The sequence below is a fragment of the Stigmatopora argus genome, chromosome 19 (genome assembly GCF_051989625.1).
Source record: "Stigmatopora argus isolate UIUO_Sarg chromosome 19, RoL_Sarg_1.0, whole genome shotgun sequence".
NCBI lineage: Eukaryota > Metazoa > Chordata > Actinopteri > Syngnathiformes > Syngnathidae > Stigmatopora > Stigmatopora argus.
In genome coordinates, this window is record NC_135405.1 from 13,160,450 (window position 1) to 13,181,855 (window position 21,406).

Sequence of the window (21,406 nt, forward strand, 5' to 3'; positions counted from 1 at the left end):
TACCCGCCATTGACGGCGCTTGTGTGCTCAAGGCAAAGGTGAGCGGCGCCGCGGGCAGGTGCGCCTCGCCGCCGTTTGTTGCCACAGGGAGCGGACGCACAAAAGACGCACAATGGACGACGGGGCGCTCTAAAGCCACCGTAATTAAATGGTACCAAGACTTTTTTCGTAACTTAAACATTTCGTAAGTAGAGGTGTACTTTATAGTATGTAAATTCTCAAATTCGTTCCAAAAAATGTTTAAAATTAGTCAAAGTGCCCCAATTCTGTATGAAAGATGTGAGGAAACACACAAAAATGAGAGAAAATTATAAGGCAATGATTTATTAATGTCTTAAAATAACTACAGCATAGGAAAATGCGCGCCGCGGTCGTTATAGGTGTAATACCCGTGTTTGTCCACCGGATCGTTCTACCAGGGCCGAAAGTCGTCCACTTTGTAGTACATTTTAGACTTTTACGTGTGCCCATGTGTGTGTGTGAAAATATGTTCCACGTTGCATTTGTAGTTTTTAATCGCTGAATAAGGGGAATTCAAAATAAAATAATGGATAAGGAAATGCATTTGCTTCTTGGGGGATTTCGTAACTTGGAAATTTCGTAAGTAGAGGTGTACTTTATACGTAAATTCTTTAATTGGTTCCAAAAAACCCTTTAAAATTGGTCAAAGTGGCCCAATTTTGTAAGAAAGATTTGAGGAAACACAAAAATGAGAGAAAATTATAAGGAAATGATTTATTTATGTCCTAAAATAAATACAGAATAGGAAAATGTGACCTGCGCCGCTGTCGTTATAGATGTAATACCTGTGTTTGTCCACCAGATCGTTCTACCGGGGCCGAAAGTACATTTTAGTACATTTTGTAGTACATTTTAGACTTTTACGTGTACCTATGTGTGTGTGTGAAAATATGTTCCACGTTGCATTTGTAGTTTTTAATCGCTGAATAAGGGGAATTCAAAATAAAATAACAGATAAGGAAACGCATTTGCTTTTTGGGGGATTTCGTAACTCGAGTCACTCATTTGCATATAAAAAAAAATGTAACCTGAATCTTTCGTACCTAAAGACATTTGTAAGTAGAAGTATGACGTTATTATCAAAAATGTATGTTTATCATAATCCCATAGACAAAAGTATTATTTCTCCGGCCCTCCCAGTCCAAACGCTCGTGACATCGCTAGGTTAAACGAGTTCACCGACTGCCTCGCGTGTGTATCGGCGTTACGCGGCAGACGCGCAAGGCGGCCGCCGTGACACAAATCCCGGCTAAGGGTCCTTTTGGCCCGGGGCCCCGCCTTTACTTCCTAAACCCCTCCCCCCCTCTCTCTTTGCCACCAGCAAATCCGGGTTTCACCACAATTTAAGCACTTAGCCGTAATCCCCGTGAAGAGGCGATCGGCCCCTCGCACAAGTGACTTTTACGCCATTAAAAGGCACACAATGGGGGCGTGTTAGGGACTCACTTAAATGGATTGAGCACAAAGCCCGCGCTTGATAAGTTTTGAGCCGGCAAGAATCCGCCATTTACACCCCTCCTTTTGTGCATTCTCTTAGACGCACTTGTCTCAACAGTCTAAGCCGCTTTTATCCCTCTTAATATATATATATATATCGTTTTTTTTTTTGTGCCGGGGGGCGTTTTGTTTAATTCCCCGGCGCTGGAATACAGTAGGAGCCGTTACATTTCTCGGCCCCGCCCCCCTCGGTTTCCGACGGTGAAAGGCGAAAGGAAGGCTTTCTAATCTTGGGCGCGCGGCGGTAATCTGGCCTCTGGCGGACGCGGCGGCTGGAGGAGGAAGTGGACGGCGGGCGGCGGGCGGAGACTTCAGAAGGCGTTAATTCCAGCCGTCCTCGCGCGCGCCGATACGGCTTATCGAGGGACGGGGGGCGCAAACAGAAGTCGACGCTTTGAGGCGGCGAGGGTGAAAACGCCATCGGACGGACGCCACGTGAAAAATCAATTAAAGGGAAGCGGGGATTTGCCAAGGACGAGGCGTGGAAGTGGGGATAGATAGGCGTCCGATTGGGATGGGGAGGGTTGGCAGGCAGAAAATACAGATCATTGGAAGAATGCCTCGTTTTTATTTTATGTATTTACATTTTAAAGTCTCATTGTTATTGATTCGTTGACTACAAATAAGCCTGATAAAATAGGGTATTTTTTCATCTAGATTTTTACAAAATGCCCTCACGTTTACTTTTTAAAATATCATTAATATGAGTGATTATGTATTTCTCGATGGCCAACAACGAGCCGCTTAAACAGGAACATATCGCCACAATTTTAATTATTACTGCGGTGGGTATGACCCAAAATATGATATCCGTATTCAATGATATAGCCATAATATGCTACTTATGGATAACACAAAAATTAATAAAGGGATGATCGTTTTTAGAATACGTTTGAAACGGAATAGGTGATTCAATTTTGGCGTCATAAGGTCAGAGGTCGCAGAGGTCAGAAATATGTTCGGGTTCAAGATAACTCACGACTAAATAGATGATCAAAAGTTTTAGAATATGGTTGTGCTTTGCCATAATTTAATTTTAGGGCCATGGGGTCAAAGGTCACAGAGGTCAAAATAGGTTTGTGTTCATGATAACTCAAGACCGAATAAAGGGATGATTAAAGTTTGAGATTGAATTCAATGTGAGGGTCGTGAACGCCATTGACGGCCCTCGATGTCCCCGTTGGCGCCTCACAGTCAAACTGGATGGGACGGCGAGGGACGGCGAGGGCCGTCAATGGCGGCCAATAGCGTAGTTGGACTGGGCTGTAAAACGACTAAGTGGCAGCTGTCCACCTGGCCCAGGGAAAGCCTTTTAGTGACACACACACACACACACACTCTTGAGAGGGAGAATGCGCTAGCTAGCGCTAGTTGTCTGTGTGTGTGTGGGTGTATGTGGGTTGGAGAAGCCCAGATGGTCAGGGGTTTGGGGGGGGGGGTACAGTGGACAGTGTTACCCGGTGAGTAAAGGCGGGTAATGGGAGAGAGAGTGTGACGCTTAGGATGCGTTTGTTGGAGTTTGGCGCATAAAAATAGGAGTGGTGAGCAAGTGTAAAAAAAAAACTTGGGTGTTATTTTTTTCATATTCGCTTTTTTGAGGGTGAGTTATTATGACTTTTGGCCGTGGGGGAATTACGGGGGGCGGAGAAAGTGTGTTTTGTGTTTGAGATAACTCAAGGATGAATCAAGGGATTGTTGGCAAGCTGTTGGGAACATAGAAATCATTTGGAGGTCAGGAGGTCAAAGGTCACAGAGGTCAGGACATTTGATATTGTGTATTAGCCAGTTAGCTAAGAATTGGATATGGCTTTGTTTATAATGACATATTTTCTTGACTTTAGATTGCAATTTTGTAAAACATCATATTTTGACCATTGGAATGACTTACAATTTCATTTTTTACTATTAATAATTCATTTATATTTGCCGAGTACTACTAAAGTCACACAAAGGAAAACATCGCATTTTATAACATTTCTGAATTAACATTAAATATTTACCTTTGTAATTTATATACAAAATATTCCTAAAATAAACCACGTGAATTTTCAAAAGCAAGCAAACTCTAAACAAGCTAAAATTTGTAAACGTACGAGAGATAAAACGATGGATCGTGCAAAAGAAACTTCCATCCAGATGGCAAAATTATTATTATTATGACTCCATTGCCCCCCCCCCACCCCCCCCCCACACCCCCCCTCGCCCACCGCCACCTTTAATTCATTTATTGGGTGTCACAGTTGCGCTTTGATCGCTCCTCTCCAATTATTAATGCGCTTTCGCCGCACGCCGCTCTTGAAGTCGTGGTTCCAATCTCGCCTTTGATTGCCCCACCTGATGGGAAAAGCACTCTGGCGTCCCCCCCCCCGCCCCAAAACGCCCCCCCCCCCAAACCACCTCGCTCCCCGTTCCAAGTAGGACTTTTTTTTTATATTGTTATGTTGGAATATTTCCACACATTGTCTGGAACTCCTCCAGAGGCGTTGGCGTGTGTCACTCATTTATTATTGATCGCGTCCAACTGCCATTGCCGAGTGCACATCATTCGGGGGTGCCGTTAGAAAGAGAGAAAGGAAATGGGAAATCAGATTTCAAAATGCTAGTCTTTACATATGTAAATATGTACCGGATTTTTTGGGGGCTGGTTTGACTTATACTCGGGTGCGACTTATAGTCCAGAATATACAGTACTTTTTTTGCATGATTTTAGTCAGATTTTGTGTATATATATATATATATAATTTTAAGTCTGGTCCAAGTTCCCTGATTTTTGTGGATATTATTGAAGGAAAAATAGCACGTTAAAATGTATTTTTTTAAATAAATTGAACCAAGTGTTTCAAATAAAACCATTATTATTATTATTTAGGAAACCAATTGTTTAGCTTAAAAACGAATTGTGCTTAAATATTTGGTTCTCAACCATAACATTTAAATAAAAAACATTTAATTTATGCATTTTTAGTTTTCACTCGTGTAACTAATAGTATAAAATGTCCTGTTATTTTATCCAATATACCCCTAGTTTTTGTTCTTTTTTATATATACACATTTTTAATTTTTAAATATATTTTCTATTTTAAATATAAATATATTCTATAATATTGCCTTTTTTGACTATACCTCAGTACAATTTTTTTTACCCAGTAGCACTTAACTCTTTCCCTGCCATTGCCATAGACATCAAATCCATTTCCATAGCATCAAGCGTTCACATTTCCCTGCCATTGACGGCTATAGACGTCCCAAAAAATATTCCATTTAAAAAATAATAATTCATTAGAATTCTACTCCACCAACACACGCGTCCAATCCGCTTGGACCTCTGCCTGGGGGGAACATTTTACCCACTTCCCCACCCACCCACTCACTCACTCACTCACTCACTCACTCTCTTGTTCATTTGCTCTTCTCTCCTCTTTTTTTTTTTTCCTTTTTTTTATCCAAATGCAAGTCACCGTGAAAAATGTGCTGGTCCAATATTTGCACAGAAGTGGTGCTGGGACAGACAGATAACCTATCAGTATTTGAGTTTGGCTTCCCATGCTCCAAATAGCCATCCTCCGCCTGTTTAGCTTATTGATTGGCTTGGCAAGAAAGTAGGTCCCCTCAGCGGTGACCAAGGTCAGGCAACATGCAAGCCCCCCCCCCCCCCCCCCGCCCCCCCCCCTCCCCGTCCCCGTCCCCACGCCAGCTTCGCCGGCTCCTCGTCCACGATAAGCCCAGAGAAGCGGGGGAAGACCCGACCCCCGGATTTCGCCCGTGGGGTGTCGCCCGCAGGCGCCGGGCTGCGGGAATCGATGAGATTGACGAGATGGCGAAGGTTTTCTCGGGGCCACGAGGCCCGCCTGTCAATAGCGCTCCGTGTCACAAGTGCACGGCGAGAACTCGTCCTTGATTAAATCGTTGGCGGTGGGTTGAAAACGAACCCGAGCGGAAAGGCCGGCCCGCCGAGAACTCATTTTAAAGTGCGGCGATACCTCGTTTAGCGCCAAACGGCGAGGCGGATGTACTAACCCACATGTGTAAAAGTGGCGGCGCGGGGGCCAAATCTGGACCGCCGCAACATTTTGTGTGGCCCGGGAAAGTAAATGATGAGTGCCGACTTTCTGTTTTAGGATCAAATTAAAATGAAGAGTATAGATGTATATTAAATTTCCTGATTTTCCCCCTTTTAAATCAATCATTGTCATTTTTTAATCCATTTTTTCTGTGTTTTTAGTTCAAAAATCATTTTGTAAAATCTAAAAATATATTTAAAAAAAGCTCAAATAAACATTGTTTTAGATCTATAAAAAACTGAATATTTAGGGCTTTTAATCCATTTATACAAAAAAAAAATCTAAATATTATATCTAAAATGGTCCGGCCCACATGAAACCGAGTTGACGTTAACGCGGCCCGCGAACCAACCCGAGTCTGACACCCCTGTACTAACCCGTGAATTAGCTTCCCGAACAAAAGCCTGTCTGAAAACATAAACATAACTGTTATTGGACTTTGCAATTTTTGGGGTGTATCGGTGGCAAACAAAACACAAGTGTGACTTATACTCCGGAAAATACGGTAGTTGACCCCTCGACCTTGATTGGAAGGCGTGTTGATTTATTTTTTTGGCTCCTCCTTGAGCGTTCTGGTGACTTTTGTCACCTGGACTCTATTCTTGGCGCCGGCACTTTCTCCTGGTCCTCGTCGCTCGCCATCTATCACTCGCTCGCCTCCTTCTGGCGCCGCTTGCCCTGGCGCCATTTCTCCTCTGGCTCACCTCTCGTTAAGCTCCGCTGCCCGCCGTCGCCGTCGCCGTCGCCGTCGCCGTGGCCAACCACCCACGCTTCTCACACCTCGCATCTCCGCACCATTTTTTTTTGGTAGACTTTTGAACCGGGAGGACTGGCAGCCAATCCCGGTTCAATGCCGGCGATAGACCTAGAAATCACAATCCGTTGGATCCTTTCTAACGGATTGGACGATCAGCATTGTGATTGGTAGTCGGGTATTGAAGCGTGGATTTGTCAACATAGATTAGATTAGATAACTTTATTTATCCTGTATTTGGGAACTTTCACTGTCATAGTAGCAAGAGGGTGAGAATACAGACACAGCAAAAGACATTTTAGACAGAAATAAATAGGTCATATAAGTTAATAAATAAATAAGCGTGTTGCTGAAATATATAGTTATATATACACACATATAGTGCTTGAACGGCGCCATTTTGAAAACTAAAAAAAAAAGTGGAGGTAGATTCTTTGTCCTCTGCCAAGATACATGCGTTAAAAAGGGTAAGGGTAAGAATGAGGGCCAAAAAATGAAAGATTTTTACTTTAAAATTCTAAAATTCAAGTCAGAATTGTGACTTAAAAGTGAGAATTAGTGCCACTAAAGGAAAAAAATGTAGCCAAAATTCTTATTTAATCTCTGAATTTGACTTAGAACTCATAATTCTCATTTTAAAGCCAAAATTCTGTCATAAAGTCTTACAAAGGCATTCAGATTCATTTAAAATACTTTCAATAAAGTCGCAAGAAGCACATTTACTGTACTCTCAACAGATACTACAAAATACAATAACAAATGTATCTTAAAACAATTAAAATCTCTATATATTCTGATGTATTTTTTCATCTAAAACGCAACGGTAGGACCAACGAGCAGCAATGGCGTCCGTCCTCGTCCCAATACTCGCGTCCGTCCAATCTTACCTTGACCGCGCAAACAAAGAGCGAAGCGTTCGCCGAAAACCTTCGTGTAATTGTGGAAAACCCGAGCAGGCTTTGTGCGCCGCTAATTTTCTTTATGGCGGCCGTGAGCGCGGGAGCTTTTTTTTTTTTTCCTAATTGCCCGCATTGTTTCAGGAGATGCGCCAACGTCCCCGTTGGAGAGCGGCCAGCGCCACTTGAGGAACAATGGCGTGCACTCCAGCCATGAAGTGGGTGGACCCGAGCGCTGGCAAAACGGCGCCGTTACGCAACGCAAGGAACGGGATTCGGAGACGGACCGACGGCGTTTTCCAAGCCGACGTTCACAGGTGTCGAGGCAGCCCCCGTCCGTCCACGCCGGCGCCCGGTCCAAAGGCCCCCGAGGCTCGCCCGGAGGCGGGCCCGGGTCGCGGCGACTCATCCCCAGCTGATAAAGAGGAGGCAAGTGCGAGATATCTGCTTTTGGAATCGGCAAAACTGGATTTAGAAAGGACCGGAAATGTGCCATGACCTTGATCCAGGTTCAATTGCCAAATGACACCAACAATAGGGAAGAAAAATCTGTTCTTTAGTCTTAGTCCATTGAAAATGGGTTATTTGGAATCCCCAAAATTGACCAAAAATGTTTGCGAACCTTGATGAAGGTCAAATTTCCAATTTTTTAATACACCACACCAACAATAGACTCAATTTTATCAGCAGAATCGGAAAAAAACAAATCTGTTCTTTAGTCTTTGTACATTGAAAATGGGTTATTTGGAATCCCCAAAACTGACCAAAAATGTTTACGAACCTTGATGAAGGTCAAATTTCCAATTTTTTAATACACCACACCAACAATAGACTCAATTTTATCAGCAGAATCGGAAAAAAAAATCTGTTCTTTAGTCTTAGTCCATTGAAAATGGGTTATTTGGAATCCCCAAAACTGGATTTAGCAAGGACCAAAAACCTTTACGGTCAAATTTTCAAAGTCAAAAGCCTTTATTGTCATTATAAAACATCTGCGTCTAACAAAAATAGTGGTGCTACGTTCAGTAAAAACATAAATAAGCCATTTAAAAGTAAATAACATCACCAAATTGGAAAGCAAAGAGCCGCCACTGCACCCGTGCGTGCCGCCATCTTGGCTCAATGCACTACACCAGTGCCTATTTGATCTTTAGATGAGTTCAAGTTTGCCGTCTTGGCTCTCCTTCCATCCGTCCAAAAGCCCGTCTTAATCTCCCTCTTCCGCCGCCACGGAACAAAGAGCGCAGCGCCGGCACCCCCTTGTTTTTCTAACTACCGTCGATGACACATTTGATAAACACGCATTTGCATTAGCCGAGCTCGGGATTAGCAACGTTCATCCTCAAACTGTTCTGTCTCTGCGCTTTGCCTGTTTGTTGATCTTTTTTCTTTTTTTTTTCCCCCCCCTCTCTCCCCCCCTCACCTCCCCCTTTACTCCCCCCTTCCTCCCGTTGTTTGCGCGGCCATGCGAAATCCGAAAGGACGCCCAAATATTTGAAAGGGTGATTAAAAATCATTTGGGAAAACAGATTATCGACCGTTCCTTTTTTTTTTCTCGCCCTGCCGTCGTCGTTAATCAATCTGTAAACAAAAAAAAACAAGCCAAGAAGTCAAACGGGGGGTGCTAAAAAGTGCAAACGGAGTTTTTATTTCGTCCGACCGTCCCTCGGCGGCTAACATTTACGCGGCTTGTCGTCGCCGGCGAAATTTGCAAGCGTCGACCGCACACCAAGACGCTGATCTGCTTAGCCGGATTTTTTGGGGCGGCGTCTTAACCGAATCTTCAGAAAAGACTGTTTACTAAGCTGCCACACGAGCAACGAAAAATAGCGTTTTGTGTGGTCAAACGGGTTTAAATCAGTTAACTAGACACATTAAATAAGGGAAAAAAACTGATAGACAATTTAGCGATTCATCGCTAAATCAAAATGCTTTTTTTTCTATTCCAAGCCAAAAAAATTAAAAATAAAAATGACCTAACCCGCATAGCAACAACAAAAATATCGTTTTGTGTGGTCAAATGGTTTTAAATCAGTTAACTAGAGACATTAAATAAGGAAAAAAACTGATAGACAATTTAGCAATTCATCGCTAAATCAAAATGCTTTTTTTCTATTCCAAGCCAAAAAAATAAAAAATAAAAATGACCTAACCCGCATAGCAACAACAAAAATATTGCAATTTGTCCTAAACTGGTATTTTTTTTTTTAAACATTTTTTTTAATGAGTAATCTTACTTTTAATTGCAAACTAACTACACAATAAAATTAATTAGTAGTATGAAATTAATCTGATTCATTGTCCTGATTTTATGCAAGAGTAAATCTCTAATATAATAACTAAAAATGGAAAAATAAGTAGTTAAACAGCATTTCTTTTATTTATTTTTTTGGTCCTTGTCTTCCTCTCGCATTAAAATTAGCTCCGCCCACGCACGTTTTCTCCCTTGAGCGAAACTAGGACAAGAATAATTGCTACGAAATAAAATGGAGTTCATAATGTTTCGTTTGGGAAGGGAGGGGGGGTCGGGGTGGGTTAGCGGTCCGAGCCAATTAGATCCGTGCTAAAGAATCGACCAAGATGGACGGCGCTAATCAGCCTTGATTTGCGTCCTTATTGCTCGCTCATGGGTCACAAATGTCTTGTTTGTGGTCGAAGGCGGAGGAGAAAAAAACCCTGTTGCGGGCTGTAATTGGGGGCGGGACTAAAAGAGCGGTCGCCGTTCCTCGTCTTGATATGCGGAAGATCATTTCTTAATTAAAAGGCAGTGCATCGTATTATTTCGCTGACCCCGAAGACGCTAATGGACGACGATGGGGAGAAGCTTGACGACTCTCAAAATTCGAGTATAGAATGCAGCCCGCGGCGGCGTATTTTTCGGACTATAAGTCGCGTTTTTGCCCAGACAATTTTGCGTTTTATCAGAAAACAAGATGTTAAAGTGACATATAGGCATCTGTTTAAAAGTTTAAAAAAATGTTTTGCTGACGACTCATTCAATCATCCATTCATTTTCCATAGGGGGTGCCGGAGCCTATCTCAGCTGTCTTCAAGCCAAAGGCTGAAACTGGTCGCCAGTGGGTCGTTGAGAGAGATGACCATTCGCAATCGAAGCCGCAAAAAAGCGAGAATTGATCCCACGCGTGCCTGAATGCGAGTCAGGTGAGTGAACCACTACCCTATCACGTCGCTATTTTCAGATAAATATAACCTAAACCAAAAAATGTTGGTCAGAGACAAAAAAACGGCGACTTATAGTCTGGAAAATATGCTAATGAGCGTCCAAATTGTGGCGTTCGTATCACTTTAAGAGGGCTCCGTGTGATTGGCTATTGTTTTTTTTTGGGGTCGTCACTGTACAAAACAAAGTTTAAAAAAAAGTACCATTTTGACCATTTCCACCAAGACGAGAAAAACTGAGCAAATTAAAGCGTTTTTTCCGAGATGACAATCGTTGGTAAGGTTAAGGATGGCTAGCGACGCCCCCCTGGGGGCGGGGCTACCCCTCCAACCTCTTCATCCAGCCAACTCGGCGCCTCCATTTGGCAAACAGAAGCAAGTGAAGGACTGCTAAACCGTACTTCAGCGGTCCTTCAGTGCAATCACTCATTTACCTGAAGTGATTTTAACGCTCTTCACGCCCAGTCGGACGCCCAGCCAGGCGATATCCGACGCCCCGGCGGACCTGGCCCTGATCCGGGAAGGTCGGCAGCTCCCTAAAAATGATCCCGCCGCGTTCGCCATACCGTTACCACCCTGAAAATATCGGTTTCAAAGCAAAAAGGGGGCGTGGCAAGAACATTTTGCTAACAAACAATGCATTAGCGAGCATTAAAACGCTAAACAAAATTTATTTTGACGTCTACGAATGAACTTCAAGAAAAAAATTAACCGTTTCTTGCATAAAACGTGACAAAACTCACTTACTCGTACTTTGCTAGACTGCTACGAATGCACTTCCTGGTTGTACCGCTCACATGACCTCCTTTTTGAATTTGTCTACGTGCAGGCAACACTTTAGAAATGTCGAATTATAAAGTTACACATTTGTACTCCGTATTAAAACCATAAATATTCCCTAAACATGACCTCCATACTTTTAACTCTAAAATAATACTTCCTAGAGGCCTCTAAATCCTACTCCATGTACTAAAACACTCCCCGAATACGATTAAATCGACTAAAATACTCAATAAAAGTTGTCTATAAATACCCTCATACTAGCATTCTTGAAAAATTCAGCCCGTTTATGATATACGAGATAATATAGCGTCATTCCTTGCCATTCCACGTCGCGAAACCATTTTAAAACCGCTTGACCTTTTGACCTCCCGCCCGAATCGTGCCGCGAAGGCTTATAAAAAAATCCCAAATAAAAAAAAAAAAACTTCCACAAAGTCTCCAATCGCGCCAATTCTCTGCAAAGAAAAAAAAAATGAGCGAGCTCGACAGAATAATTCGCCTTGAAACAGACGCGGCGAGCCACTAAAAGGACGCCCGGATCGTAATCCCGCCCATTTCCGAGCGCGCCCTTTCTTAAGGGCCGTAAAGAACAGAAGGAAATATTACAAGCGTCCCGAAATACTTGAACGGCGTTCCCGTTTAATTGGACTGGGGCCGCCATCTTCCCCGCCGCTCGTTTACAAATGGCCACGCCGACCCTCCCGTCGTCCATCTTTAGCCTCTTAATTGAAATGGCGTAATCTGGCGCCCGAGCGCGGCTCCATCCCCCCCCCTCCCCCGAAAGGAACGCGACAAAGGCCTCCTTAAATAATTCCCCGGCTTTTGCCAGCGTCCCATAATATGGATTACTGTGACTCCGCCCCCTCCCCTCCCATCCCGACCATCTCATCCCTCGTAAAGCACCCGAGGCAGATTTGGCCAAGTATTATCTGCTCCTAAAATCAGCTAAATATATAAATAAAGCGACGTGGAGCTAATATGCGCCCTGAGAGGGCTTCCGTGGACTTAATCGGCCATCTTTGCGAGACGCTCAATTTGCTCTCTTTGGGTTAATCTGCCGGCACGCGCATGGCGCCGGATCCGGGTTCGAGAGGGACGGATTATAGCGGATCTGGACAAAGCCGTGGCCAGCCAAAGCGGGCCCAGGCGCCGCGGGGAGCGCTCGCCCTCTTCGCTCTGCTTTAAAAAGATCTTTATTATAATTTGTAATTCCCGACCGAGCGACCAATCGGAGGCCGAAATACTGGTTGGGTCCACTAGGTGAATCCCAAACCCGTTTAGGGCGACTTAAAACGCATCTGGAAATCCAGCTTCCATTACTTAGGGACTTTAACTTCTTTATTTACAGCAAACGGGACGAATAAAAGAACTTTTAGGACTTAGTGTATTTTCTGGCATGTTAGCATCAAGTAGCATTTAGCGATGTCTTTAGGAAGTACTGTTTCAGGGTTTAAAGTGTGTGGGTAATGTTTAGGGAATGTTTTAGGTAGATTTAAAGTAGTTTAGAGAGTATTTCAACCCACTTTAGTGTCCTTAGTATACTTTTTTTTAACTGAGGAGTATTTAAGTCTTTTTTGGGGAGTATTTTTATACATCCTAGGAGTATTTCAATATATTATGGGAGATTTTCAGAAAATGTAAGTCACATTTAGAGAGCATTTTTATACATTTACCAGTATTTACATAAGTTTAACTGAATATATTAGTAGATTTGAAAGTTTGTTTTGTGCATAGATAAGTATTTACATACCTTTTTAGTATTTCAGTATATTTAAAAAAGTGTTTAGGATACTTTTTTTGAGTATTTATTGAAGTTGAGCACTATTGATTTCAATTGAGGAGTATTTAAGTCACTTTTTGGGAGTATCTTTATACATCTAGGAGTATTTCAATATCTTACGGGAGATTTTCAGAAAATGTAAGGGTATGTAGCTCACATTTAGGGAGCATTTTTGTACATTTAACAGTTTTTACATAACTTTAACTAAGTATATTAGCACATTTGAAAGTATTTTTGTGCATAGACAAGTATTTAGATACATTTTTAGTATTTCAGTATATTTTTAAAAAGTGTTTAGGTTGCTTTTAGGGAGTATTTGAGTACATCTAAGAGTATCGAAGGATAATTTTTGGAGTATTTATTGGTGAGGACTGTTGAATTCAAATAAGGTGTATTTAAGTCACTTTTTGGGAGTATTTTTATACATCCAAGGAGTATTTCAATATCTTATTGGAGATTTTCAGAAAATGTCAGGGTATGTAGCTCACATTTAGGGAGCATTTTTGTATATATTACAGTATTTACATGACTTTAACTGAGTATATTAATACATTTGAAAGTATTTTTTGTGCATAGACAAGTATTTAGATACTCTTTAGTACTTCAGTATATTTAAAAAAAGTGTTTAGGTTACTTTTAGGGAGTATTTGAGTACATCTAAGTGTATCAAAGTGATCTCACTTTTATTTGTATAGTCCTAAAAGTAGTTTAGCGTGAGTCCATTCTCAGACTCCGACAAAAGATTTCCACGTATTGCCAGGTCAGCGGCGTCTCGAGTGGTCCCCGACCGGTCCCCGACTGGCTTTAGCTCCTCCCCCCTTGAGAAAAGTTTCTTTAAGCCCATGATATGAATCGCGCTCTCAATTCGCCCCCGAAAACTCCAAACTTGCCCGACAACTCCTTTTGTCTTTTTTTTTTTTCTTCTTTTTTTCCATTTTTCTTTATTTTTCTATCCAACGGGAACGGCGACAGACTGCGACCCCTCTCTGCCGTGCTCAAGGGCCCTTGAGGCGGCCATTATCTGGACGCCCGCCTCGCCGAGGCATATGGGTAATTACTGAGCTAATAGAGTGATGGAGGGGAGAGGCAGAGGCAGGAGCCTCGGCCAATTAGATGATGCATTAGTGCTCTGTCTTTTGTAAGCGCCTAATGCGCGGGGAAAAAAAAAAAAGTACGGGCCGGGCTCGGGGAAAAGGCGCCGTTCGGCGAGGGGTCGCGCGTAAACGCCGGCGGAGCGGCGGCGCGACGCCCGGACGCCCATCGCGCGACCTCGGCGGATTTGCTCGCTTTGTTTTGCTCTTTTTTTTTTGAGGTGTGGAAATCCTAATGACGCTACTCGGGCGCAAAAACAGAGAAAATGCAGATGCGTTCCAAAATAAAGGAGGGGACGGACCCCACCCGGTCCGAGAGCGAGTGGGGGTCCGCCACACGATTCGCCACTCCATCAATTACGCTAAAGAGGCTGCCTAATGACGGCCGCAGCTGTAATCACACTCAGCTGAAGCATTTTACACCCCTTAGCCGCTTTTTGTTTTCATCTATTATTATTCGCCGCGGTAGGGAAAAAAAAAAGGGGGTATTTTGATAAAGTTCAAGCATCTGGAGTGCTAAGAACATATTTTTTGTTGGCAGACTGTTTTGGCGTAAATAGAGGCTTGGGAACTTTGGGGGGCTTTTGTTTTGAAAGTGCGGTGAGATGCTAACCTTGATGTTATTTGACTTTTTTTTGGACCATTTCATTGTTATTAGGCCCAAAAACTTGTGACATCACAACCAGAATGGTTGATCATTTTTAGCGCTAAGATAGCTAGCACATGTTGACTGTACAGCTAATTTTTTTTTACTAGTTCTACAATGTCTTGTGTGTTTTGTGTATCTAATCTAGTCTAATCTAGTCTAATATAGTCTAATATAGTCTAATATAGTCTAATATAGTCTAATATAATCTAATCTAATCAAGTGGCTACGGATAGCATGCTAGCATATATCTGCAGCTAATTTTGGCGGTGACGTTCTTTTCTGTGCCATTTTTTTTTGTAGGCGGAGCCATGGCGTCTGAGAAAGGGAGACCAATTCGCATCTTATTTTATTATTATTAAGCCTTTTCTGTCATTTTTATGGGGGTTCTAAATATGTTAACTTGTTTCCAAACTAAAGTTGAAAAAAAATGACAACAAAAAATATTTTGGAATTTGAACGGTCGCTCAGTAAAAAAGGATTGGACATCATCGGTCATTGTCAATGACATTGAAAAACTTTAAATTTAATTACACGTGATTTTTTTTGTTTTTTGTCCCTTCGTATACTTTATTAACGGCAGATACGGTTATCACACAAAAGGCTATCCGCGCTGTCATAATCAAAAACGGACGGAGGGACGGCGCCTGTCCCACTTTGTTTTATTGTCACGTTCCTTTTGACCTTGCGATGACGAGTAAAGTTAGAGGGCAATTTGTATTTTGTGTATCTCACTGTTTCCCCCCTAAACTTCATTTCCTTTTTTGTGGGTTTTAGATGGATGGATTGATGTGAGATTTCAAAGAGGATCCCGAGGCGGATCACCTTGAGGAGCCCAGCTCGGGTTCCAGCTCGGGGCCAAATTAAAAAAAAAAAGCCCGCAAATGTGTTTTGGAGCGCCGTCGCCGCCGCCCGGCAAGACTCCTGCCGAGCCGCCGCATTGAAGTGGCGCCATTGAAGAAGGCCGCCCCGACTTTGTGGAGGTGAGAAAAACCGCCGGGGATTGATTGGATAGCGAAATGTTAGCATTTGGGTCGTTAGCAATGCCAAGGAGCATAATAGCGAGATTAGCATGGTCGTTTTTTTTTAAAAAGCCTTACTATACGTGGTCGGATTTTTAGGAAAAAAGCCTTACTATACATGGTATTTTTTTAGGAAAAAAGCCTTACTATACATGGTCGATTAATCGCAATATTTATTACAATGTGGCGAAAAAATGTGGGCCTGCTTTGCCATCAGTGGCATCATGACAATTACCGTAATACCTCTATTTCAACGGCATGCCGTTCCATTTTTCAAACTTTCCCCCGTAGTGCCGTTCAATTAGAGGTCGCCGTTCTATTTTTCAATTCTTCCCCCGTAGTGACGTTCAATTAGAGGTGCCATTTTATTAGAGGGTTTACGGTATATGGGATGCTATCGTGATTATTAGCATGTGAGCGACTATTTCGGTTAATATTGAGGGGTCACGGTCCCCCCAAAAATTGAATTTGACATCCATCGCCGTCTCAAACAAGATCATGACACATTTTAACGTAAATAAATCGTGATTAATGCTATAATATGAATATTTCTCGACATCCATTTTTCCCCAAAACGTACTCCACCTCAGAAACTTTCATTTGTAGCTTTGCCCCTCCCACTTGGAGTCGTCCCTTGACAAAACCCGCCTCTCAAGTCTCAGTAGCGCCCTTCTCAAGTACACCCAACCTGGCCCTTAATCTATCAATGGGGGGCCCTCCTTCGGCCCCCCCATAGACCCCCTAGACATAGAGCGCCACCGTCTTTTTTTTCCACCGACAAAGGTGGCGCTGAAGGGCCCTTCGCACGTCTAGCGAGAAAGCCGGCGAGGGTGGGAACGCTGCGGATGGCGAGGGAAAAGTTCCGGAGGTATAAAAAAAATCAAAATAAAATAAGGGGCGCCCGGAGGGGGGACGGCGACGGCGGTCGTGTGAAGCGCCGCCGTTCTCTGTCATGTAAATCTGGCCAGCTTCCTTTGGAGTGGGCGATCAAAAAGAGAAGAGAGAGAGAGAGTGTGTAAACAGAGCTGTTGACTAAAAGGATGCCATTTGAATAACTAATACGGGTTAGCATTAGCATACATGAATTATTGAGCCCAACAACGTAGGTGTGTGTTGTTCCTTCTCAGCTGGCTTTTGTTGCGCTTTTCAATAAAAGGGGAAGAGGAATTTGTTCCCCAGGCTAAATAAATATATAAATCCCATTTACGGCCACCGCTAACATTGTTTTTAAGTTGTAAACGTTCGGGTGGCAATCGTTGGGGTGGTTTTTTACTAATTGTTAGTGCATATTTTTCGTCTTTAACTGAAATCAAGGGCGGGCTATTGTTTTAGTTTTTATGTCTGGATTTTGGCGTCACGTTAAGAATGTTGTTTATGGGATAAGATGAGGGCAAAAGTACTTGTATTTTGGTTTTCAGATACTAAGTATGGCAATGTTGACTTAGTTTAAGAGGTTTCTTGTTTGGGTTCGATGTCCATCCAGTTTTGACCTTGACTTGGTTTAAGTTGATTCAGCTTTGTTTTGGTCCATTTTGAGCTGTTTCCCGTTTCAGGAAAGTCTTGTTCCAGTCTTGAACTGGACTCGGTCTAAGTGGTTTCTGGTAAATCTTGGTCCAGTCTTAATCTTGAATTAATTAGTAAGTGTTTGTTTTTGTTTGGTTTCAGGTAAGTCTTGAGACAGACTTGATCTTGGTCAAGACTTGTTTTGCTTTTCCGATAGCCCAGTCTTGTTTTTGACTCGTGTCTAAGTGGTTTCTAGTTTCACTTGGATGTCATTCCAGTCTTGAACTTGACTTAGTTTAAGAGGTTTCTTGGTAAATTTCAGTTTGAGTTTGGTTTATTTCATAAGGGACAGCACATATATTAATGAACATATTGATATAAGATTGGAGTTGGTTTGAAGGTAAACGAGGACAACGTTGTGATGGCAATTTTCTCGGTCTAACAGCCAGGCTTTAACATGATTGGCCAAGAGGTTCAGATGTCCACATATGCTAATTATTATTGAGTTCCAGGTATGAACAGAGATGCTGCTTTGGCTAATTTAGCACTCGTTTTGAAGGGAACTATACACAGTCACCTCTAGAGCCGGCCCTTATTGATATATTGGAATTTTTGGGTACAAAATCCTGCAGTGGAGGAGGAGCTTTGTGACGGAAGATTTTCTAAACTAAGGTGGTATCTTGGTCCAGTCGTGAACTTGATCTGGTCAAAGTCATTTCTGGTGTAACTTAGGTTTATTTTGTAAATAAACTGTAGGTGAGTCGTCGTTGTTGTTCTTCTCCCATCGCTTTGTTTCTGGCTAGTTTCCGCCAAAAGGCTCGCTGGCCGCAATAGCGAGGATTCCCCCCCCCCCCCTCTCCGTCCCCCCCGCCGACGAGAGAGTCCAACATTCCAGCCTATAATCAAGCTGATTGTGCATTATGCGACCATCTGCAAAACGCGGCGGACCGGCCCAGGGCATTAGATCGTCTTTAATAACACATTTTGGGGATAAACGCTTCTTTTTTTTTTTTTTTTGCGCCGCTGCCGCCGCCGCCGATGGCTCCATTTGCCCACGCCGAGAAGTCCAAACGGGCCAGAGGAACCAACGGTGGGCAGATAGAGCAAATCTCCAGATTAGAGATTAGCTCCGCTAGCAGATTTGAAAAGGGGGCGTCTGGTTGGGCGCCAGCCTGCTCAGGCCTGCCAGTCGGTCCATCTAAGCAGATCGCTCGCTCCCAACTTCCCTTGGGCTCGGGGGCGCCGGGTTCGCGCCCGTTATCTCCCGGTTCGCTTGACTTTGGGCTTCAAGGAAAAACTTCCCCGTTCCAGGACCCAAACTTCCCAGATCCAGTAAAAAAAAATGGACTGGTCCAGAGATCTCTCCAAGGGATCTTTGCCGTTTTTTTTTAAGCAGTTCTCCGCTTAATTCCCTTTTAAACGCGGGTGTAAGTAATCTGCCGTAATCGGCGCTTTCACCCAAACACGCGCAACTATCGCGCACCCTTCCCGCGTAAATCCCCAGGGGAGGCGGGGTTGGGCGTAAAGGTAAGAGGTTAAAGCGCGATCTGCGTCAACTTCTCAGCCGTGGCGGCCATTTGGGCGCTTTTAATCAGGTTTGGAATATGTTTAACAGACATTTGGGGCATCTGTTGACTGGCTAAATCTCATAAGCGGTCAAGCTTATTGTCAACAGCTGGACGCCGCGGCGTCCTGGGACGCTAACGTGTCCTTTTTTACCCCCCAAAAAAGGATCTGACACGCTTGATTTTGGCGGGGAAAGGCGGAGAACAAAGAGATCCGCCAAACCTGCATGAACGAGATATTTTTTGGGGAGGGGGTGACGGATCCACGTTGACGGAAGTTTACTTTCCGTTAGCCACTGGCCGTTAGCGGCGTGGATTACATCGTGATCTGATTAAACTTGACCAAATCCATGTCATATTGGATTTTCTTTCAATATTCTTTGAACGTTAAACCCTCCGATTGACTGATTTGTATTAGGGCGTGGCCTATGTTTCTGGGAGTGACGTAATACCTTTTTCTACCTAGCAACAGTGTTGATTTTTGATGTATTTAGTGAGACTTGCTCGTTACTTATTTCAGCTTTTATGTGGCATTTTAGATCTTAATTGTGATATTAAATGTTCCATCCTAATCATACTTTTTGATTTGTATGGCTGAAAGATATCTGGCCACTGATTGGACAATGGCGTCGTGGGGATAAAATGTCGTCAGGTGGCCAATGAGAAATGGCACTTTTTTGGCTTTGCGTCCATCTTGGCTCGGCTTTTTTTTTCTCATCAATCGCCACAAAAGGCCACCGGATCCAATCAAGGGGCCGGCGTCCAATCGACAGTCACGGCGTTCCAATCTTTTGCGCCCGTTGACGACCACAAAAAACGTCCCTTTTCGAGACCACCACCTGACTCGTGGTGATTCGTCGCTTTTGGGTTTCGCGAGGTGATTAGTTGCGGTTAATCGCAAAATTCTGATTTAACATTTTAGTGACGATTGCCCAGCCCTAATATAAACATGTCATGATCATGTTTAAGTCGCGTCGTATCCACGCCGTTCGCCGACGTTTGGTGGGGAATCCCCCACTTTGAGCGCCCCTTTGTCACCCTTTGACCCCCATCGGGCTATTTGGGAAGCCAGACGCGGCCTTCCGGTCTGCGCAAAAAGGAAGAGGCCAAAAAAAAAAGTCCAACATGTCCACTTTTCTTCCGTCCGTCCATCCGTGTCCAGACGAGCGAGTGGCAGGACCTCATTAGACTTAAGAAAACAGTAAAAAGGAGCAAACGAGCGAGCGCTCGCCGTATCCGTCCGACAAGGCAGACACTTCCTGTATTTGGGGGGCGTGGGGGGGTGGACTCGGACCACCTGCTCACAAAAGGCCACGTTTTTAAAAAGAAAAGGAAAGGAAAACGTTGCTTTTGTGCTCTTTTAAGTGGTTAAAGTCAAGAAAAGTGATAGGCATCCAATCTGACCATGTATAGTATAGGCTTTTTTTTCATAAAAATAATCGTTTATAGTCACGCTTTTTTCATAAAAATGGGGAATTACGAAAAAAAGCCTTTTGATACTATGTCGTTTTTTTAAGAAAAAAAGCCTTACTATACTAAGTCGTTTTTAAGGGGAAAAAAGCCTTATTATACTATGTCGTTTTTAAGGAAAAAAAGCCTTACTATACTATGTCGTTTTTTAAGAAAAAAAGCCTTACTATACTATGTCGTTTTTAAGGGGAAAAAAGCCTTACTATACTATGTCGTTTTTTAAGAAAAAAAGCCTTACTATACTATGTCGTTTTTTTAAGAAAAAAAGCCTTACTATACTATGTCGTTTTTAAGGAAAAAAAGCCTTACTATACTATGTCGTTTTTAAGGGAAAAAAAGCCTTGCTATACTATGTCGTTTTTAAGGGGAAAAAAGCCTTACTATACTATGTCGTTTTTTAAGAAAAGAAGCCTTACTATACTATGTCGTTTTTTAAGAAAAAAAGCCTTACTATACTATGTCGTTTTTTTAAGAAAAAAAGCCTTACTATACTATGTTGTTTTTAAGGAAAAAAAGCCTTACTATACTATGTCGTTTTTAAGGGGAAAAAAGCCTTACTATACTATGTCGTTTTTTAAGAAAAGAAGCCTTACTATACTATGTCGTTTTTTAAGAAAAAAAGCCTTACTATACGATGTAGTTTTTAAGGGGAAAAAAGCCTTACTATACTATGTCGTTTTTTAAGAAAAAAAGCCTTACTATACTATGTCGTTTTTTAAGAAAAAAAGCCTTACTATACTATGTCGTTTTTTAAGAAAAAAAGCCTTACTATACTATGTCGTTTTTTAAGAAGACAAGCCTTATTATACTATGTCGTTTTTTTAAGAAAAAAGCCTTACTATACTATGTCGTTTTTAAGGAAAAAAAGCCTTACTATACTATGTCGTTTTTTAAGAAAAAAAGCCTTACTATACTATGTCGTTTTTTAAGAAAAAAAGCCTTACTATACTATGTCGTTTTTAAGGAAAAAAAGCCTTACTATACTATGTCGTTTTTTTAAGAAAAAAAGCCTTACTATACTATGTCGTTTTTTAAGAAAAAAAGCCTTACTATACTATGTCGTTTTTTAAGAAAAAAAGCCTTACTATACTATGTTGTTTTTAAGGAAAAAAAGCCTTACTATACTATGTCGTTTTT

General features: G+C 42.5%; 1 protein-coding gene across 6 annotated transcripts in view; it reads left to right on the plus strand.

Moving 5' to 3' along the window:
• Positions 1 to 21,406, plus strand: part of LOC144064294 (uncharacterized) — a 97,743-nt gene that overhangs the window by 59,467 nt on the left and 16,870 nt on the right. For all 6 annotated transcript variants that reach the window (XR_013296756.1, XR_013296758.1, XR_013296755.1 and 3 more), the window contains 3 exons: positions 7,374 to 7,658; positions 10,251 to 10,391; positions 15,487 to 15,692. The gene's annotated coding sequence lies outside the window, so the exon portion shown is untranslated. The remainder of the gene's footprint in view (positions 1 to 7,373; positions 7,659 to 10,250; positions 10,392 to 15,486; positions 15,693 to 21,406) is intronic.